This window comes from Geotrypetes seraphini, chromosome 17 (genome assembly GCF_902459505.1).
Source record: "Geotrypetes seraphini chromosome 17, aGeoSer1.1, whole genome shotgun sequence".
Classification (NCBI taxonomy): Eukaryota; Metazoa; Chordata; class Amphibia; order Gymnophiona; family Dermophiidae; genus Geotrypetes; species Geotrypetes seraphini.
In genome coordinates, this window is record NC_047100.1 from 17978968 (window position 1) to 18004142 (window position 25175).

At 41.8% G+C, this 25175-nt stretch overlaps 1 protein-coding gene across 17 annotated transcripts in view; it reads left to right on the plus strand.

The window, feature by feature from the left end:
- The window catches only part of LOC117351126, a 690625-nt gene that overhangs the window by 20590 nt on the left and 644860 nt on the right, over positions 1-25175 (plus strand). Inside the window, exon 3 of one of the 17 annotated variants that reach the window (XR_004537338.1) lies at positions 15564-15815. The exons of the other annotated variants lie outside the window; for them this stretch is intronic. The gene's annotated coding sequence lies outside the window, so the exon portion shown is untranslated. Of the gene's footprint in view, positions 1-15563; positions 15816-25175 lie in introns of those variants that run through there. 17 annotated transcript variants of the gene reach the window in all.

Genomic DNA, 25175 nt, shown 5'->3' on the forward strand with positions numbered 1-25175 from the left:
CCTTTAATTTCTTTTAGCTCATCTGATAAAGAATTCCACAATTTGACGGTAGATGCAGAAAAACAACTTGCTCGTGATCTTTCCTTCCTGGAGCCACTTAAGTATTGTGAAGGAAAAGCACAAAGGTTTGAGCAAAAGCAAACGGAGATAACATCAAGGGAACAGTTGGAACTGCCAAACCATTAAGAGACTTAAAAACACAAAATCACAATCTTAAAACAAATGTGATATACAATAGGCCTGATTGGAACTTAGGCACATTCTCTGAGGTGACCACCATAATCTCTGTCTTATAGAGATGAACCATAAGACCCTGTCACAAATGGTGCAATTTACCTATTAGGTGCTCACTCTCTTTTTATGTGGAAAGGAATATCTAAAAATATAAAACATGCAAAAAGAAATAAGGACCTGAGATGACATTGCAGACTCGGAGGCTGAATCCAGCATCTTATTGAACTGGCTCTGTAATGGTAAAAAGAAATGAATTACTATTGTAAAGTGTACTGTTTACGCTGCAAGTAGGGAATGCTTTGCCAGAGGGTGTGGTAACAATAATTAACGTAGCTGTTTTTTTAAAAAAGGTTTGGACAAGTTCCTGGAGGAAAAATCCTTAGTCTTCTAGTGAGATAGACATGGGAAAGTCACTGCTTGCCCTAGGATCGGTAGCATGGAATGTTGCTACAAGTTGGAATTCTGGAATCTTGCTACTCTTTTGGGTTTCCATATGAAATCTTGATACTATTTGGGATTCCGGAATCTTGCTACTCTTTGGGTGTCCGTATGAAATCTTGATACTGTTTGGGATTCTGGAATCTTGCTACTCTTTGGGTGTCTGTATGAAATCTTGATACTGTTTGGGATTCCAGAATCTTGCTACTCTTTGGGTATCGGTATGAAATCTTGATACTGTTTGGGATTCCGGAATTTTGCTATTCTTTGGGTGTCCGTATGAAATCTTGATACTGTTTGGGATTCCAGAATCTTGCTACTCTTTGGGTGTCCGTATGAAATCTTGATACTGTTTGGGATTCCGGAATTTTGCTATTCTTTGGGTGTCCGTATGAAATCTTGATACTGTTTGGGATTCCGGAATCTTGCTACTCTTTGGGTGTCCGTATGAAATCTTGATACTGTTTGGGATTCCGGAATTTTGCTATTCTTTGGGTGTCCGTATGAAATCTTGATACTGTTTGGGATTCCGGAATCTTGCTACTCTTTGGGTGTCCGTATGAAATCTTGATACTGTTTGGGATTCCGGAATCTTGCTACTCTTTGGGTGTCTGTATGAAATCTTGATACTGTTTGGGATTCCGGAATCTTGCTACTCTTTGGGTATCGGTATGAAATCTTGATACTGTTTGGGATTCCGGAATCTTGCTACTCTTTGGGTGTCCGTATGAAATCTTGATACTGTTTGGGATTCCGGAATCTTGCTACTCTTTGGGTGTCCGTATGAAATCTTGATACTGTTTGGGATTCCGGAATCTTGCTACTCTTTGGGTTTCTGTATGAAATCTTGATACTGTTTGGGATTCCGGAATCTTGCTACTCTTTGGGTGTCCGTATGAAATCTTGATACTGTTTGGGATTCCGGAATCTTGCTACTCTTTGGGTGTCCGTATGAAATCTTGATACTGTTTGGGATTCCGGAATCTTGCTACTCTTTGGGTGTCTGTATGAAATCTTGATACTGTTTGGGATTCCGGAATCTTGCTACTCTTTGGGTGTCTGTATGAAATCTTGATACTGTTTGGGATTCCGGAATCTTGCTACTCTTTGGGTGTCTGTATGAAATCTTGATACTGTTTGGGATTCCGGAATCTTGCTACTCTTTGGGTATCGGTATGAAATCTTGATACTGTTTGGGATTCCGGAATCTTGCTACTCTTTGGGTGTCTGTATGAAATCTTGATACTGTTTGGGATTCCGGAATCTTGCTACTCTTTGGGTATCGGTATGAAATCTTGATACTGTTTGGGATTCCGGAATCTTGCTACTCTTTGGGTGTCCGTATGAAATCTTGATACTGTTTGGGATTCCGGAATCTTGCTACTCTTTGGGTGTCCGTATGAAATCTTGATACTGTTTGGGATTCCAGAATCTTGCTACTCTTTGGGTGTCCGTATGAAATCTTGATACTGTTTGGGATTCCGGAATCTTGCTACTCTTTGGGTGTCCGTATGAAATCTTGATACTGTTTGGGATTCCGGAATTTTGCTATTCTTTAGGTGTCCGTATGAAATCTTGATACTGTTTGGGATTCCGGAATCTTGCTACTCTTTGGGTGTCCGTATGAAATCTTGATACTATTTGGGATTCCGGAATCTTGCTACTCTTTGGGTGTCCGTATGAAATCTTGATACTGTTTGGGATTCCGGAATCTTGCTACTCTTTGGGTGTCCGTATGAAATCTTGATACTGTTTGGGATTCCGGAATCTTGCTACTCTTTGGGTGTCCGTATGAAATCTTGATACTGTTTGGGATTCCGGAATCTTGCTATTCTTTGGGTGTCTGTATGAAATCTTGATACGGATTCCGGAATCTTGCTACTCTTTGGGTGTCCGTATGAAATCTTAATACTGTTTGGGATTCCGGAATCTTGCTACTCTTTGGGTGTCCGTATGAAATCTTGATACTGTTTGGGATTCCGGAATCTTGCTACTCTTTGAGTTTCTGTATGAAATCTTGATACTGTTTGGGATTCCGGAATCTTGCTACTCTTTGGGTGTCCGTATGAAATCTTGATACTGTTTGGGATTCCGGAATCTTGCTACTCTTTGGGTATCGGTATGAAATCTTGATACTGTTTGGGATTCCGGAATCTTGCTACTCTTTGGGTATCGGTATGAAATCTTGATACTGTTTGGGATTCCGGAATCTTGCTACTCTTTGGGTGTCCGTATGAAATCTTGATACTGTTTGGGATTCCGGAATCTTGCTACTCTTTGGGTATCGGTATGAAATCTTGATACTGTTTGGGATTCCGGAATCTTGCTACTCTTTGGGTGTCCGTATGAAATCTTGATACTGTTTGGGATTCCGGAATCTTGCTACTCTTTGAGTTTCTGTATGAAATCTTGATACTGTTTGGGATTCCGGAATCTTGCTACTCTTTGGGTGTCCGTATGAAATCTTGATACTGTTTGGGATTCCGGAATCTTGCTACTCTTTGGGTATCGGTATGAAATCTTGATACTGTTTGGGATTCCGGAATCTTGCTACTCTTTGGGTGTCCGTATGAAATCTTGATACTGTTTGGGATTCCGGAATCTTGCTACTCTTTGGGTGTCCGTATGAAATCTTGATACTGTTTGGGATTCCGGAATCTTGCTACTCTTTGGGTGTCCGTATGAAATCTTGATACTGTTTGGGATTCCGGAATCTTGCTACTCTTTGGGTATCGGTATGAAATCTTGATACTGTTTGGGATTCCGGAATCTTGTTACTCTTTGGGTATCGGTATGAAATCTTGATACTGTTTGGGATTCCGGAATCTTGCTACTCTTTGGGTATCGGTATGAAATCTTGATACTGTTTGGGATTCCGGAATCTTGCTACTCTTTGGGTGTCCGTATGAAATCTTGATACTGTTTGGGATTCCGGAATCTTGCTACTCTTTGGGTGTCCGTATGAAATCTTGATACTGTTTGGGATTCCGGAATCTTGCTACTCTTTGGGTGTCCGTATGAAATCTTGATACTGTTTGGGATTCCGGAATCTTGCTACTCTTTGAGTTTCTGTATGAAATCTTGATACTGTTTGGGATTCCGGAATCTTGCTACTCTTTGGGTGTCTGTATGAAATCTTGATACTGTTTGGGATTCCGGAATCTTGCTACTCTTTGGGTGTCTGTATGAAATCTTGATACTGTTTGGGATTCCGGAATCTTGCTACTCTTTGGGTATCGGTATGAAATCTTGATACTGTTTGGGATTCCGGAATCTTGCTACTCTTTGGGTATCGGTATGAAATCTTGATACTGTTTGGGATTCCGGAATCTTGCTACTCTTTGGGTGTCCGTATGAAATCTTGATACTGTTTGGGATTCCGGAATCTTGCTACTCTTTGGGTGTCCGTATGAAATCTTGATACTGTTTGGGATTCCGGAATCTTGCTACTCTTTGGGTGTCCGTATGAAATCTTGATACTGTTTGGGATTCCGGAATCTTGCTACTCTTTGAGTTTCTGTATGAAATCTTGATACTGTTTGGGATTCCGGAATCTTGCTACTCTTTGGGTGTCCGTATGAAATCTTGATACTGTTTGGGATTCCGGAATCTTGCTACTCTTTGGGTATCGGTATGAAATCTTGATGCTGTTTGGGATTCCGGAATCTTGCTACTCTTTGGGTATCGGTATGAAATCTTGATACTGTTTGGGATTCCGGAATCTTGCTACTCTTTGGGTATCGGTATGAAATCTTGATACTGTTTGGGATTCCGGAATCTTGCTACTCTTTGGGTGTCCGTATGAAATCTTGATACTGTTTGGGATTCCGGAATCTTGCTACTCTTTGGGTGTCCGTATGAAATCTTGATACTGTTTGGGATTCCGGAATCTTGCTACTCTTTGGGTGTCCGTATGAAATCTTGATACTGTTTGGGATTCCGGAATCTTGCTACTCTTTGGGTGTCCGTATGAAATCTTGATACTGTTTGGGATTCCGGAATCTTGCTACTCTTTGAGTTTCTGTATGAAATCTTGATACTGTTTGGGATTCCGGAATCTTGCTACTCTTTGAGTTTCTGTATGAAATCTTGATACTGTTTGGGATTCCGGAATCTTGCTACTCTTTGGGTATCGGTATGAAATCTTGATACTGTTTGGGATTCCGGAATCTTGCTACTCTTTGGGTATCGGTATGAAATCTTGATACTGTTTGGGATTCCGGAATCTTGCTACTCTTTGGGTATCGGTATGAAATCTTGATACTGTTTGGGATTCCGGAATCTTGCTACTCTTTGGGTGTCCGTATGAAATCTTGATACTGTTTGGGATTCCGGAATCTTGCTACTCTTTGGGTGTCCGTATGAAATCTTGATACTGTTTGGGATTCCGGAATCTTGCTACTCTTTGGGTGTCCGTATGAAATCTTGATACTGTTTGGGATTCCGGAATCTTGCTACTCTTTGGGTTTCTGTATGAAATCTTGATACTGTTTGGGATTCCGGAATCTTGCTACTCTTTGGGTGTCCGTATGAAATCTTGATACTGTTTGGGATTCCGGAATCTTGCTACTCTTTGGGTATCGGTATGAAATCTTGATACTGTTTGGGATTCCGGAATCTTGCTACTCTTTGGGTATCGGTATGAAATCTTGATACTGTTTGGGATTCCGGAATCTTGCTACTCTTTGGGTGTCCGTATGAAATCTTGATACTGTTTGGGATTCCGGAATCTTGCTACTCTTTGGGTGTCTGTATGAAATCTTGATACTGTTTGGGATTCCGGAATCTTGCTACTCTTTGGGTATCGGTATGAAATCTTGATACTGTTTGGGATTCCGGAATCTTGCTACTCTTTGGGTATCGGTATGAAATCTTGATACTGTTTGGGATTCCGGAATCTTGCTACTCTTTGGGTGTCCGTATGAAATCTTGATACTGTTTGGGATTCCGGAATCTTGCTACTCTTTGGGTGTCCGTATGAAATCTTGATACTGTTTGGGATTCCGGAATCTTGCTACTCTTTGGGTGTCCGTATGAAATCTTGATACTGTTTGGGATTCCGGAATCTTGCTACTCTTTGAGTTTCTGTATGAAATCTTGATACTGTTTGGGATTCCGGAATCTTGCTACTCTTTGGGTGTCCGTATGAAATCTTGATACTGTTTGGGATTCCGGAATCTTGCTACTCTTTGGGTATCGGTATGAAATCTTGATACTGTTTGGGATTCCGGAATCTTGCTACTCTTTGGGTATCGGTATGAAATCTTGATACTGTTTGGGATTCCGGAATCTTGCTACTCTTTGGGTATCGGTATGAAATCTTGATACTGTTTGGGATTCCGGAATCTTGCTACTCTTTGGGTGTCCGTATGAAATCTTGATACTGTTTGGGATTCCGGAATCTTGCTACTCTTTGGGTGTCCGTATGAAATCTTGATACTGTTTGGGATTCCGGAATCTTGCTACTCTTTGGGTGTCCGTATGAAATCTTGATACTGTTTGGGATTCCGGAATCTTGCTACTCTTTGAGTTTCTGTATGAAATCTTGATACTGTTTGGGATTCCGGAATCTTGCTACTCTTTGAGTTTCTGTATGAAATCTTGATACTGTTTGGGATTCCGGAATCTTGCTACTCTTTGGGTATCGGTATGAAATCTTGATACTGTTTGGGATTCCGGAATCTTGCTACTCTTTGGGTATCGGTATGAAATCTTGATACTGTTTGGGATTCCGGAATCTTGCTACTCTTTGGGTTTCTGCCAAATATTTGTGACCTGGATTGACCACTGTGGAAACAGGATTCTGGGCTAAATTTCAAACCCATTTCAATAAGTAAAGTAATGCTTTACTTACAGAAATAGGTTTTAATAAAATTGCTCTCCCTCTATATGTGGGTGAAGTTATATATATACCCCCAGATTTTGTATATCGCACCCAAATTTCCACACCCAACTTTGTGCATGCATTGGAGATGTGTGTGCAAATAAATTGGCTTAAGAGGTAAGAAACATCAAATTTGGTGCTAACAACCATTGATGTTACTTGATAGTCTTATGTTTGGTAAAAGTGAACAAGCAGTGATTATAAAAGTTTTATCTTATTTTGTTCTGATTTTGTTTTGTATTAACTGTTTATGTTTTATAATTTTGCATGTGCTTTTGTAATTCGCTTAGTTAGAAGTGGACTATAATTTTTAATAAATAAATAGAATAAATCTTATGAATCTGCACGCACATCTTATTCCGCACTGTTCTAGAAGGCATGGCACCTAACTTCATTTGCACATATCTGAAAAGGGGGCATGGCCAGAAGAGTGTCAGGAGCATTCCAGAAAGTTCCATGCAGATTTATAGAATTTGCCTGAAGTGTGCCTAAGCTGGGTGCCAGCATTTACACTTGCTTTTAATAGGCTTAAGTATGGCGCCCAAAAGTTAGGTCCACACAAACACAGTGAAGATGACTAAAAGATGATGTGATCCGATTAGTTGCAATACTTTATTGTTCAAACTCAAATGACTCGGCATGAATATGTTTTGGCCCTATGGCCTGCATTGGGTGTCTATAAAAATCGCACATCAAATTAGAAATAAGTAATATTAAACATAAATATATTAACAAATGATCTATCGCGCATAGAAACCATATTGTAATTAGATTATATATGACACATTTACATAAATAACAAGTATATAAATTTGCAACTTGATAAAAATTAACACATGAAATAGCGGAGCATTTACACCTGCTTTTAGTAGGCATATGTGTAGTGCCCAAAAGTTGGGCACCAAATCCATGCTGAATGCTGTTTTATAAAGGGCACATGCTTAGGGCTAGATTCTATAAATGGTGGTTAAGTTGGTAGGCACCTACCGGATGTCAATCATATGTAGGCGTCGTTTGTAGAATCAAGCCTAGCAGTGCCTAAATCAGCTTATGCGTTGGTAGGCGTCATGATCTTAGGTGCTGGTATATTAAGTCAGGTTTTTCTTGGCCTAATATACTGGCGTCTAAAGTAGACGCCTACTGATGCCTAAGTTTCCAAATTTATTAGCCATTTGATATACCGTCTCTCATAGATAACTAAACGGTTTACAATAAAATAATAATAAAAAGGGTTAAATAACAATTCTTTATTAAAACTATGGGAATTCACAGACTGAGCTTAACTGACATGAAACCAGAAGGAAGGATTACATAGTTACATCGAGGGGAAATCAGGGAAATATAGTATTTAACCCCTGGTAGTGGGAGTCAGGGAAGGAACGGGCATGACTCCAGGAAGTGACATCATGCCGTGAATGTTAAAAAAGGTACGAGGGAAGGGAAGGGGCGTGCGCACATGGTAGTGGGAGGCAGGGAAGGAGCGGGCATGACTCCAGGAAGTGACATCATGCCGTGTTTGTTAAAAAGGTACGAGAGAAGGGAAAGGGCGTGCGCACATGGTAGTGGGTGGCAGGGAAGGAGCGGGCATGACTCCAGGAAGTGACATCATGCCGTGAATGTTATAAAGGTACGAGGGAAGGGAAGGGGCGTGCGCACATGGTAGTGGGAGGCAGGGAAGGAGCGGGCATGAGTCCAGGAAGTGACATCATGCCGTGAATGTTAAAAAGGTACGAGGGAAGGGGCGTGCGCACATGGTAGTGGGAGGCAGGGAAGGAGCGGGCATGACTCCAGGAAGTGACATCATGCCGTGAATGTTAAAAAGGTACGAGGGAAGGGAAGAGGCGTGCGCACATGGTAGTGGGAGGCAGGGAAGGAGCGGGCATGACTCCAGGAAGTGACATCATGCCGTGAATGTTAAAAAGGTACGAGGGAAGGGAAGGGGCATGCGCACATGGTAGTGGGAGGCAGGGAAGGAGCAGATATGACTCCAGGAAGTGACATCATGCCGTGAATGTTAAAAAGGTACGAGGGAAGGGAAGGGGCGTGCGCACATGGTAGTGGGAGGCAGGGAAGGAGCGGGCATGACTCCAGGAAGTGACATCATGCCGTGATTGTTAAAAAGGTACGAGGGGAGGGGCATGCGCACATGGTAGTGGGGAGCAGAGAGGAGAATGGGTGCTGGCACCCTCACCAAGATAGCGCCTGGAGCAGGCCACCACCCTTATCACGCCACTGTCTCTAAGTACTATTTTCCAAATTAACACGTCCCAGAGAAAACCACAGAAAGACCCACCCATTTTGGAGTCAAACCCACCCAGTAGCAGCAGAGCAGCAATGTAGCTAACAGGGATCCTCAAGTCCGCCAGCTGAAGACTCCCAGCAACTTCCCTCTAGGAGACTGAGGGGGACACTTAACTTCACTCACCCGACCCTTCCCCCCTCCAGGTACCTTTAAATTCTTTAGCTCTTTGCTGGCAGTGAGCTGCGACACATTTCTTCTGCTCATGCCAGCCTGAACCTACCCTCCGACACAAATTCCTTTTTGCAGGATCAGGAAATTGCATCAGAGGGAAAGCTCAGAGCAAGTGTGAGCAAGAGAAGTGAGTTGCTGTTTGGTGCTGGTGATGACCTACAGGATTTAAAGCAGGGGTGTCCAACCTGCGGCCCGAGGGCCGCATGTGGCCCCGTGAAGTATTTTGTGCGGCCCCAGTTGAGGGCGATGCAGTGCTTTCCTCTGCTGCCCCCGGGTGTTTACCGTCTTGCCGGCTCCCCCTGTGTCTCTTGCTGCAGCGTTTGCACATTTGTGCGGCCCCCAGAAACATTTTTTTGGGCCAATGCGGCCCAGGGAAGCCAAAAGGTTGGACACCCCTGATTTAAAGGTACCAGAGGGCATTGGGGGGGGGAGTGAAGTGACTCCTCCGATCGCCTGGGGGGAGGGGGAAGGAGAGATGCTAGGCAAGGGCGGGGCTCAGGCCCAACCAAATTTTGGTGTTTGGCTACATTCTTTTTGGACCATAAACTTTTAGATATAAAATGAGAGCAGGTATAAAAAATGTACCTTGTGCTTGCCAGGCAAGTTAATGCGTTGTAACAAAGTCCTGAAAAGGTAAAAATGCAGAAACTCTTCCTTTGGAAAGAAAAAAGATAAATGGTCTCCATTAGCAATCATTTCAGTTTATTAGCTTGCTTTTTATGAAATATTTCTAGCTATAATGTTCAGCCTGTTGGAAAAAATTTATTTTTGTTACTTTTAGGGGGTCATTTTATAACATTGTGCTAATAAAAATTCTCAAAAACATCTATTTTATAAATACACCAGCAAATCAGAAAAATCATCCAGGACAGTCAATCATAACATAGATTAATAAGTATATTAAAATAGAAAAAGTGAAGAAACGGCACACATATGGTTTACACTCAGCAAATTGCGGAGAGAGAGAAGATCCTCAAGTACAAAGAAATGCAATCTGAGCCCAAGAAGATGCGGCAGAGGGATACAGAAATATTTCCCATTATCTTGGATGCCCAGACTTAATCCAAAAACTAAACTAAACTAAACCTTAAGTTTGTTGACCGCATCATCTCCACAGAAGTAGAGCTTGGCACGGTTTACAAGAATTGATATAGAAAGGAACTACAATGAAAAGTAGGACTTAGTAAAGAGAAGTTTAGAGGGACTTAGTATATCGAAGAGGGAGGGGTCATTACATTTTAGAGAAAAGCCAAGTTTTCAAATGTTTTCGGAAGAGTTGGAGGGAGGTCAGGATCCGAAGCGGGGCAGTAAAGCTGTTCCAGAGTTCGGTGATCCTGAAGAAGAGGGAAGTACCTAATTTTCCTGCAAGAATTTCCAGGGGCACCTGGATAAGTGGCCTATACCTAGGGTTACCAGACGTCCTTTGAAGGTCATGTCCGGGGGTCTGGATGACTTTTCAAAACCCATCACTTTGTCCAGGTTTTGAAAAATCTCCTCAAATCGCATCGGGTAGGGAGGAAGTATGCGCATGTCAGAGGAATTTGAGATAAGAAGTCTCTGCTTGCTTTTCCATTGGCAGTGTTATCTGTGTTTACAAGCGAGTAACCAAGCTAAAAGTTTTCCCCTAGGACCTAACCATTGGTGGCAGTGCTAGGATAAGCCCCCTAGACAGACAAGAATTTTATTTTCAGTAAATGCATAGCACTAACTAACCATTCCTACATTTTAGGGACTCGTGAAGGTCTTTTCGTTCTTGGCTTTTGCTTTGTTGATTTATGACTAGCATTGTGGTCTTGCTGCAGACTTCCTTACTGTGTTTGTCTTTGGAAAAAGCTCTCTGTTCCCTTTTATGATTGCTCCTCTGACCAGTCTGTTTGTACTTGCTTGGTAAACCGAGACATTTGTACAGTTTTCTTTGTGCCTTCTTTGCATTTCTCCCTGTGGCTTTGCTCCGCATCCTCTCTCTGTGTCTTGTTATTTTAGAGCAGATACTATAAACTGTAATTAGTTTACGACTCTTTCTGCTGCATTCCTGCTCCACTGGCTAGAGTTTAGACCTTGTGCTGTCTGTGCTGGGTTTATTTCAAAGCTGTTCAAATGTCTGTGTATTCTCTGTAGCTTCTATAAGCATGGCTGTTTCCTTGCAGAACGTTGACCCCCCTCCTGGCCAGCCCTGGAACAACAAGTCTTTGATTTCCTTGCTGCCAATTCCTTAGAGTTACCAACTGCTCTTGCTGAATATTTAACTGGACTCCTTAAACTCTTTAAATGGCCCTGCTTATTGTTTGGTCTTGCAAAGAATTTTGGACGCTAAGATTCTGTCTAGTAATGTCCTGGCTGAGCTTTTCTGTGCTCTACTAGTGAACAAGATCTCACTGTATACTGCATACTATGGATCTGCTGATGTCCACATTTCCTTATGAGAACAACTGAAGCAGGCTAATCGAGATTTACATGATCTCGAGCTGCAGCGTGAGGACCTGGAATCCCCAAAACAGTATTTACAGCAACAATTAACCTCGGCTTCTGGCAGGCTGGCTGAACGCACTAAAATAGCATCTCTCCAGCCTGGGTCAGCAACTGACGTATGGCAAAACTAACAAAAGGCTATCTCGTACCTTAATGGCTTATGTCAGAATTGCCATTCATTACAAGCACAGCTGGACGCTCTTCAGGCTGCTGAAGAATCCCTACATACGATTGTGGCAAAGCTTATGGCCCAATTGGACGATGCAACTATATCCAGTCAGCAGGAAATCCGCAGTGCTCGAACTTCCTTAAAGAATTTGCAATCTGACTATGCCCTCCTCCAAAAACAGTTTCATCTCAGCTTCAGTCCTTCTACACCAGCATTCTTCAACGCAAAGCTTGCGGGTCAGTGGTTGTGGCCATTCATACTCTGATTCTTCCCTCTCTCCTTAAAGAATGACATGAAGATGGTTTCCCGCGGTTATCCGCGGGGACGGGAACGGTGATGAATTTTGTCTCTAGTGCCAAAGTCTGGGTATGAAATGTGAGTAGGAGCGTTTGCGGACTGTTTCAGTTTTGAGGGAGCAGCCAGGAGGTATGGTCAGTCGTTTTTCTCCTTGGGACCTCAGTGGTCGCTTTGGGAAGTAGATTTGTAGCTTAGTTTTCATGTAGTACGGAATCGTTTCATGGAAGGTTTTGAAGATGCAGTGTTTTTGAATGGGCAGCCAGTGCATGGAAGCTAATGCAGGGGTAACATGGTCGCGGATGCCTAGGTTTTTCAGAAGGCGGATTGCAGCGTTTTGCACCCTTTGGAGGCGGGAGAGAGTTTAGTAGAGTGTTACAATAGTCTATGCGGGATAGTACAAAAGCGTTGAGTAGTTGGGCAAATTTGGATTCTGAGAAGTATGCAAAAAACTAAAGATGTCCATTGGTTTTGCCATGGTATTTATTTATTTTATTTAATAATAATAATATATACAGTGGTGCCTCACACAACGAACTTAATTGGTTCCAGGAGCAAGTTTGTTATGCGAAAAGTTCGTTATGTGAAACGCGTTTTCCCATAACAATACATGTTAAAAAAAATAATTCGTTCTGTAGCATAAAATATGCTAAGATGACATAAAAAAAGATAAATTTATCTTGTTAGAGCTGGTGTTAGACACAACTGGGGACTGCAAAGTCCAGGCAGAGGCTTACGGCTCTCTTTGACCAGGGGGGACAGTTGCCCTAGTTGCACTACCCTAACCCTATTCCTGCTATGTGTGACTGTGGTATTCTGTTAGCATGATATTTCTGTGTAGCATTCTATAATAATTTGGCTTATTCAATTTTCTTGATAGTAGAGGGGATATATGTGAAGGGGAGGGGAGACAGGGGTTTTGTTGATCCTTGCTGTGTATTATAATCACCCCCCACATACTCCCCAGTACCTTTTTTTAATTCCTCCCATCTTTCCCAGCCAGTGGCGTACAGGCCAGAAGCGCAGAGATCAGGAGCAATTCCTCTGCACGCCTGTGTGGGCCCATGCCGATCTCCGAATGGCTGCAGTTAGTTCTTGTGAGTCCCGCGAGAGCTGGCTGCAGTTAGTTCTTGCGAGTCCCGCGAGAGCTGACTGCAGCCATTCAGAGATCAGCGCAGGCCCAGGCAGTAGCACAGAAGGCTTGCTCTTGATCTCTGCGCTTCTGGCTGGGAAATTTGCTAGACCACCAGTTACGAGTGAGCGGGTGAGATTAAAGTTGCAGCAGTGGTGGCTTTTTTAAAAAAATATGTGGCGGCGGGGGGAGGTTTAAAAATATGCGGTGGCGGCAGTGGCTTAAAAATATGCAGCAGCGGCGGCAGGGGGGTTTAAAATATGTAGCGCCACTGCACAGGGAGCCAGGCGGAGAGAGGGCAGTTAAGCGCAGTGCCTGCGCGGAAGGATGCAGCTCGGGCGACTTTGTTGTGTGAAACGAAGTTCGTTGTGGGAAGCAAGACCTGAAGTTCGTTGTGCGCAGCGTTCGCTGTGCGAGGCGTCCGTTATGCGAGGCACCACTGTATTCTGCATTTCCTACAATTCTGTGTGGATTACAAATTATTCAGGTACTCAAGCATTTTTTCCTAACTGTCCCTGCGGGCTCCCACTCTATCTAATGTACCTGGGGCAATGGGGATTAAGTGACTTGCCCAAGGTCACAAGGAGCAGTGTAGGATTTGAACCCATAACCTCAGGGTGCCAAGGCCACAGCATCACACATCAGCAATCCTTTGTGGATTGTCTACCACTACTTCTGAGAAATGTAAACTCACTATGACCAAGTATAAGGATTTTCCAGATACCACTGTGACCACTGTGGACAATGCTTGGTTGATCAGTTCTTCCTATTGCCTTCATCAAACATGATGCCAATAATCACTATTCTCTCCCATGTAATGTTTGTATGATTACAGTGTCTCCCCATGCTTTTGTTTCTGTGGGAGGTATTTCTCTGTTTTACCTAGAGATGGAGATCAACAGGACTGAAATCGAAGGCCTGGATATTTTCCATGGACACTCCGTCGACTATACTCGGGAAATTGCTCAGCTTCTTCTGACTAAGACTTTGCACACCGTGTAGCTGGAAGTCAGCACATAAGAGTCAATGTGAGACTCGTGTGCCTTCCTAGGCTGCTCTGAACCAGGTTACCAAGCTCGGTCTCCTTGTATCTCCCTGCCATAGAGAGAGACCTAGTCTGAGAGTCGGGAGGGCCAGCTCAACCCGTTCAGACTTTTTTGCTCTTCAAGTTCTAGTTGACCTTTGAGTTTTATGGTTCATACAGCCATGAGATCTCTACAAAGAGTTCATATCTGTGTAATTGGCTATGCATTTAAGCCAGTGGGTTTCAACACAGTCCTCAGGACACACCCAGAATTTCAACAATGAATATGCTAAATTTGCATGTGTTGCCTCTGTTGAGTGCAAATCAAGCTCAATGGATGTTCATTTTGGGTTTGCCCGAAGAGCTGTGATGAGAAATTTTGCTTTATGCACATATTCTCATTGGTTACCTATTAGTTCTATAGGGCCCTGAAAAATGTAATACATATGTAAGATCATGGCATCCCTAAATCCAGTAAGATAAGAAATGGCATTCATTTTCAGACCAATGTAACATATCTAATGATGTTGCCAATTTCTAGACTCTCGCTCTTTAGATATGCTGTACGGTCATTTACTAACCCCTAATCTTCGGTCATCAGGCGTATCACTGTCTTCCTCAGTTGAACATCTTCTGCCGGTGCAGTCTTCATCTCCATCACGCTTCCTACGGACTTCAGTCAAGAACTCAGATGCATCATGTTGTTTCATGAATGCTATAAGGGCAGACCAATGGAACGTTAGCGCATTGATTTAACAAAGATACAGAGCACGAGTTACTCATGCATCTTACAATCAGTCTGGTGTTATCATTGATGTATATGTGGAGTCCCATTGCATGACCACTGCATAAGAGAATGACACGGTGACAAAATTCATCACCGTCCCCGTCCCCGCGGATAACCGCGGGAAATAATCCCATGTCATTTTCTAGTGTCTATTTCAACCTCAGTCCTTCTACACCAGCATTCTTCAAAGCAAAGCTTGTGGATAAGTGGTTGTGGCCATTTATACTCTGATTCTTCCCTCTCTCCTTAAAGAATGACATGAAGATGGTTTCCCGCGGTTATCCGCGGGGACGGGAACGGTGATGAATATTGTCACCGTGTCATTCTCTACACTGAATCCTAAGCCCCACATTTGCTTGCTTTCAACAAATATTCTAGGTTTTGCATAGCTTGCAATCAAACTATTTCTCCTTGAAACTTGTTTATGACCTGATCATTGGCCATGAGCCCTCACAATAAGGGGCCTTTTTGTATGACAGAGCATACGGTCTTTCACATATGATGTCACTGATGATATTTAAATCTTAGTGTCAGACGTAATCGATGCCATTTTGAAAACTAAAGATGCAGTGAGAGCATCGTGAGTGTTGACTGTGTTTGGATTATGGATTACATGTGTACGATTCAATTTTGATTCTTTACGCATTTTTTTTTTTTAGAACAGAGCTAAGAACGATGAATACAGGTAATTTGAACGTAAACCCCTGAGGAAGCCAACAATTGATTGAGTGAAGCGGAGGCGAACACTATCGAGTTTTACGATAAGCGCCTGCTCTACTGGCATGTTTGATCAAATCCAATGGCAACACATCTTGGAGTTACTTATAAAAAGTGTTTGGAATGAATAATTGCAATAATAATATTTTGTACACATTATAACTAAACTAAAACTTTTTTTCCCGGTCATCAACCTAAGGAAGCTCGACTCGGTTTACAACAATTAAATAAGAACCGGAAAAAAAGTAAAAGCAGCGGTTTCAAAAAGAGATTGTTTAGCAAATAAAAAAAAAAGTTTTTAGAAATTTACGAAAAGATTGGAAAGGACTGGGGCTCCTCAGAGGTAAGGGGAGTTCATTCCATAGTGGCGAAAGTTTAAAAGCCAGAGATTGACTAAAGTTCTTAACTCCTTTTCTGGAAGGAAGGAAGAGTTCGAATTGTTGGGATGCCTCTTGCATAGGAGAATCTGTAGACGTTCCATAATAAGGGAGCGAGGGGAATAAAAATATCAGATAAAATTTTGAAAGAGATGCAAACTCATTTGAGAGGTGTTTTGTTTTTAGTGAGACATGATTGGTACCGGGACCTTTTGTGGAATGTGATAAGAGTGAGGTCACTGAGGTCCCCTCTTATCTCTAGATAACTAGTGAATTTTAGTTGGTGTCAGGTCAAAAGCGCGCCGGGACAAAGGCACGCCCAGACAATTGAGCGCAGCGCGCGCTGCCGCGCCGCTCTAAATTACTGTTTTTAGCTCTCCGACGGGGGGTGGCGTGGGGGGGAACCACCCCACTTTACTTAATAGACATCGTGCCGCATTGTGGGGGCGTTGTGGGGGGTTGTAACCCCCCCATTTTACTGAAAACTTCACTTTTTCCCTGTTTTTAGGGAAAAAGTTCAGTTTACAGTAAAATGTGGAGGGTTACAACCCCCCAAACCCCCCCCTAACGCCGGCGCGATGTCTATTAAGTAAACTGGGGGGGGGTTCCCCAACAAAACCCCCCGTCGGAGCCCCTAAAAACTGTAATTTAGAGCAGAGCGGCGGCGCGCGCTGCGCTCCATTGTCGGCGTGCGCTTTTGTCTTTGGCGCCGTTGTCTATGAACCGTTTTAGCTATCAGGCGCAATCACATTGAAGTGTTTAGCGTGCACGAACTGTCGATTTCACTTCTTACGTTGTGTTTGCGCTTTGCACTTCTTGCCCGACTCTGATATCTTGTAACTCAAAAGAGGGTGTGACCCCCCCCGGGAGTGGCCATGAGTGTGTCGGGGAAGGTCAGAAAAGTTGTATGCATTGTTACAGAAGTAAGGGATGTTTATGTACGCTGGCGGGAGGTTTCTTTGTGTAGGTCTATTAGCTTTAACCCTTTCAGGACCATAAGGATCGTAGGCCAATTTTTGTGGTTTTGACGACATTTTTATGGTAAAAAGGGCTTGCAGATGCCAAAAAATTGATTTTTTTTGTGAAATATCATTATTTTTATTTAAAAAATCAAACTTCTGGCTTATGGACAGTGTGGCAAGTGAATCTTCTCGTCAATCTGGCAACGACGCTAATGAATGAATGTCGGAACCAGTTTGTTTACATAAAGGCAGTATCCTATGGAATCCGTACATATCAAATTTAGAACTGTAGACTATCCCAATCAAAATTTATAGGATTTTAAAGTTATGGGACAAATATGTCCCTTGGTCCTGAAAGAGCTACAGGAGTTATTAGAGTTTTCTCGGGTGGGGGAGGGTGGGTGGGGGGGGGTATAAAGTTCTGTGCTTGTTTACTATATTGGGTTAGGAGGTGAATGTGGCACAGCGGTTGTGGGTTCAAATCCCATGCTGCTCTTTGTGACCCTGGGCAAGTCACTTAATCCTTCGCTGCCCCTGCTATATTAGATAGATTGTAAGCCCACTGGGACAGGTAAGGAAAATGCTTTGAAATACCTGTATGTAAACCACTTTGAATGTGATTGTGCAACTACAAAAAGGCGGTATGTAAGTTCCTATCCCACAAATCTTGTTCTTCTGTAGATTGCTTTAGAGTGAGACAATGACATGGGGACAAATTTTTCCCCATCCCCACAGGAACTCAATTTCCCCATCCCATCCCCCTTGAATTTTGTCACTGTCCCTACCCCATTCCTGTAACGTCTGCCTTAACCGTACAAGCCTCAAACACATGATTTTAAAGGGTTTGAGGCTTGTGCAGATGAGGACGGAGCTCAGGCATTGGTGGAATGAGGCATTATGACATAACAGTCTGAGCTCTAGAATGTAGCTACTTATGATTTTAAAGTGTTTGAGGCTTGCGCAGATGAGGTCGGAGCTTAGGCATTGGTGGAATGAGGCATTATGACATCAAAATCTGAGCTCTAGAATGTTGCTACTTATGATTTTAAAGTGTTTGAGGCTTGTGCAGATGAGGACGGAGCTTGCAGGAATTGGGAAAATGAGTTCCTGTGGGGACGGGAAAAAATTTGTCCCCATGTCATTCTCTACTTTGATCTAATATAGGACCCGATTTGCAAAGGCTTTTTATCTCAGTCCGTGTCTATAGGGAAAAGGGCCCTAAGTGAATCAAGCTCATAGTATATGCTCACTTCATCGGTATATGGAAAGTATTGTACTCCAACATGGCGGATTTACCTATAAGCTAAATAAGCTACAGTTTAGGGCCTCACAGAAGTTCAGAATTTTGGAGGGGCTCCAAAGTTTTTATGTGGCATTTAATCAAACTTATTTAAATTTTTGAGGTGAAATTACTTTCATTTATACTTTTAAAAATGGCTTCATACATAATGAATTTAGGTAATATTGTAAGTATAAATTTTCTGTTTCGGGCTTATCAGTTTTCTGATTTTGCAAACAAATTCATTATTACTTATATTAATAAAAGTGATCCAAATTACTAATTTTGTCACCATTATATATATTTGTGCATATATATACATATTTGCTTTTTTACTACATACATATCACAATCTTGCTCTTTGTAACTCTTTTTTTTCTAAAAAAATAACTATTGATAAATTAAATAGTGCTCAGACCACAACTTATAGTGTTTAAGTGTAAGAAACCACACAACACCGGCTGCCATCAGACCATCGTGGTTACGTAACAGGCAGCCTGGAGTTATAAAGTACTCATGTGACTTATAAAAGACTTCTGGAAGCCAAGAAATACAAGTCCTCCCTCCGACTCGAGTTTCGCGTAGTGCGTGCTTCCTCAGGAAGGGATTATCTTGAATCAGTCTCTATGAATGTACACCTCCAAGCCGCTCTGACAGAGCAGGCTACTAACTGATCTCTTTGTGTTTCTCGGCTTCCAGGAGTCTTTTATAAGTCATAGGAGCAGTTTATAACTCCAGGCTGCTAGATTGTGAGCCTTCGGGACAGCTAGGGAAATCCAAAGAACCATTTTTATTTATTTTAATGTATCTTTAATCTATCTTCATTGTAAACCGCTTTGAAACCTCACGGTATAGCGGTATATAAGAAATCAAATCAAATTATCACAATTAGATATCAAATTGTTCCCTCCATTTAGTAAATATATATATTTGCTAAAATTATTTTTAAAAAAATCCATATATATATATATTTCTATGGTATACGATATGGCGTAACTTATTAACAAGGGACCTCCAAGCTTTATATAGCTTAGGGATTCACCGGGTCTAAATCCGACACTGCTTGGTTTTGATCAACTTTATAAATATAAATTCAAACCCATATGAGAATCTAGAAACAGACGGCAGATAAGAACCAGAAGGGTCAGTTCAGTCTGTCCATTCCTATAGCAGTACCAGTCTACCTGATTCATGTAATTACCCTCTTACTTCCTTGAAACTAAGATTGCTTTGTGTTCATCCCATACTTTCTTGAATTCTGGAACTAATTTTGGCCTTTGCCCAGCTGAAAGTTTGTTCCACATATCTGCTACCCTTCCTGTACAAAAACTGTATTTCCTTGTCTTACCCCTCCCCCTTTTACAAAACCGTAATACGGTTTTTAGCGCCGGCCATGGTGGTAACAGCTCCGACGCTCATAGGAATTCTGTTAGTGTTGGAGCTGTTACTGCCAGGGCTGGTACTAAAAACTGTGCTACAGTTTTGTAAAAGGGGGGGGGGGGGGGGAAGGCTAGAGTTTACCTCCTTGGAACCTTTGATCGTGGCATCTTGCTTTCTTTGGAAAATGGTTGCATCTTGTGTTGCATCTCCAGCACCATTACTTCATATAACGCTTCCGAGCCTTCCAGTAGGTACTGTAACAAAGTCCAATAGTCCTTATGCAGCTTCCATCAGCACTCCCGGCAAGTGGCAGCAATCAAATCCAAGTCTCATTCTCAACAAGAGCCTTGTTTCGCTACATTCCGCTGCCTCAGGACAAGTAGTTTGTTGTGCTTTGTCTTTTTCTCCTGAGGCAGCGGAATGTAGCGAAACAAGGCTCTTGTTGAGAATGAGACCTGGATTTGATTTCTGCCACTGGCCAGAAGTGCTGATGGAAGCTGCATAAGGACTATTGGACTTTGTTACAGTACCTACTGGAAGGGTCGGAAGTGTTATATGAAGTAACGGTGCTCCACTGAGAACTGAGAAGAGTTCACAGAAGATTCAAGCTGCAGTCCTGAATGAGGATTATAAATGGATATGTTTTTTGATGGACGTCCTTTTTGAGGAGCTAAGTACTTGGCTTGTGTATGTGTGTGTGTAATGTGAGGGTGATGTGTTGTGTGTATTACCACATTTTTAAAACACTTTGGTGCATAGTTCTTAAATTTAAAAAAATCTCTACACCTGGCAGTTTCATGGTTTTTTCTCCTGAGGGAGTTTTTTTCCTTATGCCGGTAGTATGAGGAGCCAATGATTGAAGCAGGTCAGCATAATTGCTGCAAGATTCAGCTTAATAGCTGTTTGATATTGGGGGCCTGGTGTTACTACCGTTCCTCCTATGCTGAGGCTCGTTTGTGTGAAAGTGTTGATTTTTGCATGTTTTATGCTTTAAGTATATACACCACAGTGTCTAGTCTATTTGTCAAAATTGGGTATTTGTATATTAAAGCACATCGACAAGTTTACCTTGTGTGTTTTGCAAGTCATTTGAATGAGTCTGTGCCACCAGACTTATTGGACCCCTGAGGAAGGAGTGTTTTCCGAAACACGGACCGTGTTGGGTCCTTAGGACTCATATTTGAGAACCATTTTTATCATTTACTATTTTTGATCCAGAGTTGATTGCTACATTGAATCCTTTTTAATAAAGATTTGCAATTGTTTTCTGCAGTTTTTCTTTTTGTTTTTTAAGATAATTCAAGTAAATAGGTAGAAATATTGGTCTGATGTCTTACCTGAATCTGTGGGCTCAAAAGGTAAAACCATGATCACCATCAAAGATATAACCATCATGGGCTCCATTTTTCTTTCTTTCTGGTTCATGTCCTTTTCCTCTTGAGCTAGGAGGCTTTTATATTCTTGTTAGATGACCATGGACACACCCCTAGCTAAATCTGTTTTTGGCTTGTAGCCTTCAAAGTAGTAGCTCTCGTGTTTCACCGCTGTTATTAAAAATACCTGTCTGCACGCAAATGTTTTCTAATGAAAGGTGGTAGAGTATTTGAAAGGATTTAAGCTATCTTGTGACTAAGCAAAGCTTAGCATCGGGAGAAGCATCTCAAGTCCATCAATACACTGTAATGAATCTAAATCTACAGTCAAGAAGCTACTCTTTTGGTAACATCTTAATGAGAGTGGTAAAGTTTCAATTGTGAAATTATATTTTTAAAATAAGGATGCAGTGTTTTTGGTGTAAAAAATTCAAATATTTCCAGGTGTGGCCAGATCGACCCAGTTCAGAAGAAAGGCCTTTTTGGCCTTGAAATCTAGAGCTGTGGCTGCTGGAGCCAATTTCTTTTTGAAATTTTCTTACAAATACTTGGTAACATTACAGAATAAGGATTATATTTTTGGGGACCCTATTCACTTAGATCAATTCCTTAAGTGTACTTTATTTCACTTTATTTTACAGATTTCTAACAATGAGTTAATTGTAAGGATGGTTCTGTCTTTTCGATTTTCCTTTTGTATTTGTAAGAAATATAGATGTACTCCCTTCCAATGATGAGGGCTTGATGGGATTTCCTATATCTTGAATAAGATTTAAAAATAATGTATTATTTTCTTGAATTTCCATATCTTATATGCATGATTGATACATTGTTAAAACATTAAATTAAAAACCAAAAACACTGTACATAAGAACATAAGAATTGCTGCTGCGGGGCCAGACCAGGGGTCCATCGTGCCCAGCAGTCCGTTCACACGGCGGCCCTCTGGTCAAAGACCAGTGCCCTAACTGAGACTAGCCCTACCTGCTTACATTCTGGTTCAGCAGGAACTTGTCCAACTTTGTCTTGAATCCCTGGAGGGTGTTGTCCCCCTATGATAGACTCCGGAAGAGCGTTCCAGTTTTCCACCACTCTCTGGGTGAAGAAGAACTTCCTTATGTTTGTACGGAATCTATCCCCTTTCAATTTTAGAGAGTGCCCTCTCGTTCTCCCTACCTTATCTACTAAGTCTGTTCCCTTCAGTACCTTGAATGTTTTGATCATGTCTCCTCTCAATCTCCTCTCTTCGAGGGAGAAGAGGCCCAGTTTCTCTAATCTTTCGCTGTACGGCAGCTCCTCCAACCCCTTAACCATCTTAGTCGCTCTTCTCTGGACCCATTCGAGTAGTACTGTGTCCTTCTTCATGAACGGAGACCAGTGCTGGATGCAGTACTGTAATGAAGTCTCAATTTTTTTTAAAAAGTGTACAGAACCATTTGTGTCACAATGGGGGGGGGGGGCTCATTTTCAAAAGATAAAAATGTCCAGAAAACAGCATAAACTAAACTAAACTAAGCCTTAGGTTTATATACCGCATCTTCTCCACTGAAGTGGAGCTCGCCTAAAACATCCAAGTGCCGATTTTCCAAAATTAATTTTTTAGACATCATGCAGGGAATTCACCCTCCAGTATGCCTAAATGCTAAGAGGGCATATTAGAGGTGGGATTTGGGTGGGCTTAACATTTGGACGTTTTGCAGGGATAATTATCAAACCTTTTTCAATTAGATGTTTGAAGTTAGACCTGTTTTAAAAGCAAATAAAGGCCAAAAACGTACCCAAATTGACCAGATGACTACCGGAGAGATGAAAGTATGGCCCCCCCCCACACATCTCCCAGGGGTCACTGACCCCCCTCCCACCCACAACGTTCTTAATGAAACAGTACATACCTGTCTCTAGAACGGCAGCACCTGGCATGGGAAAGCCTAGTAGAGCATCACACAAGTGTCTTAAGTAGCCTTGTGTGTGGGCTCGTGAATCACAGAGAGGAGGACCCAGGCCCATAAGCCACTCTAACCAATACATTTATGGCGGAAAGTGTGAGGCTATCAAAACCCTACTAAACTGTTAGATGGGTGCTACCTGCAGGCATACGGGCCTAAAATATCTTTAAGTCTCTCTGTACAGATATTAGTAAGCCAAATAAACTCTAGGGAAGGGTACTTCATAATCTCTCTTGAGTGAATGTCGATCACCTAGGGACTCTTTTACCATGCCACACTGAGCAGCTGCCGCAAACGCACCGAAGCCCAATCAATTACCAGGGCAGCATCGCTACCACAGCTTTGTAAAAGGGACCCCTAGAGGGGCTCTAGTAATGAAATATACATTTAGAGTGACAATGTCGTCTGCATGACCAATGGATGCTGCCCGCAAACCGTGAATGCCAAGAAACATATTTTATTACATTTATTCTTTGCATTTCAGTCGTCAAAAGATATTAGATTTAGCATTAAGAACAAAATATTATACAAGCAGAAATTGTCATACAAAAAATATATATATATATATATATACACATACCATCCAAGGAAAATACTATATTTTTCATAAATATTCTGGTCTGAGTTAAGTTATTTTTCAGCATTTAATATTTATGACATTCTTTATAAAGGTACATGGAAATCCAATGTGGATCTGCGTATCTGAATTAGCCGACACAGTTGAAAAGCTACAACAGGGAAAATATAAACACTCTTGCCTAGAACTGCTTACACATTTTGCAAGTAATGAAATGTGTAAAGATCAGTTCACAGCGCTTTCTAGTCAGTGGTTCTCAACCCGGTCCTCAGGATATATCCAGCCAGCCAGGTTTTCAGGAATATCCACAGTAAGAATGAATGGGATGAATTTGCATGTGATATCTACATTGTATGCAAATTTAGCACATGCAGACATCCTGAAAAGCTGATTGGCTGGGAGTGACCCACAGATCGGGCAGAGAATCACTGCCCTAGACTGAACAGAAAATATTAATATATTCTAATAATATTGTTCAACATGCAGAACATGGTAACTAATTATTATATAGAAAATATAGCAGAAAGGTTCACTATTCTAAATGGAAAGTGAACAGCTGGCCTATATCTTAGGACTAAGTTCCATATACAATGGGGCCTTTTTCATGCATGCGTTTATATGACAAAAGGATGCTTTTTTGCCACCCAAAACTAGACTGTGGCAGGGACCCTATTTTTTTTTTTTTTTTCAAATTTGTTTATTGATGCAGGCACAATATAGGGCCTTGGTCTTCACCCCCAGTCCTTGAGGTCTGCCAATGGACTTGGTTTTCAGGATCTACCTAATGAATATAAAAAAGGAGTTATTAGGCGTGCAAATCTCTGTCATGCATATTCATGAAGGAGATCCTGAAAATTCAACCCATTGGCAGCCCTTAGGGACTGAGAGTGATGACAAGGAGTATTGGGGAAGCTTCTTCGGTGTTCTGAATAATGAAAAAAAAAAATGGGTAAAGGGGGGCATTAATACATAACGAATGATCACAAGAATTAATTTTTTCTGCAGCAATTCAGGGTTCTAAGAACATAAAAATCCAGATTTTTTAATAATACAAAAATATTCTGGCTCAGTGATTGTCTATATGAACAAGTGTCAATGTATTTCTTATAATATTTAGCCTGAAACTAATACCTATTAACCTTCAAAATTAGAATGATTTTTAAAAAAACAAAAACACTGTGGAGAAGGTGATGTTCAAGATGCAGGCTTTATTGAAAGTACAGTCAGATAATCCACATGACAAGATACCTAGGGTCCAAGTTGTTGGGGACTATGGACCCAATACAGTCCGTGTTTCGACAAAACTGCCTTCCTCAGGGGTCCCTGAAGGTCCTAATACAAAAAACACGTTGATCAAATACTAAAACCAATCCTGGACCAAAACTCTTCGCAGTTGAGGACTTCTCAACAACACAGAGATTTTGTCCAGGATTGGTTTTAGTATTTGATCCACGTGTTGTTTGCATTAGGACCTTCAGGGACCTCTGAGGAAGGCAGTTTTGTCGAAACACGGACCGTGTTGGGTCCATAGTCCCCAACAACTTGGACCCTAGGTATCTTGTCATGTGGATTATCTGACTGTACTTTAAATAAAGCCTGCATCTTGAACATCACCTTCTCCACAGTGTTTTTGTTTCCGTTGGACTTCTGATTCTGTGGA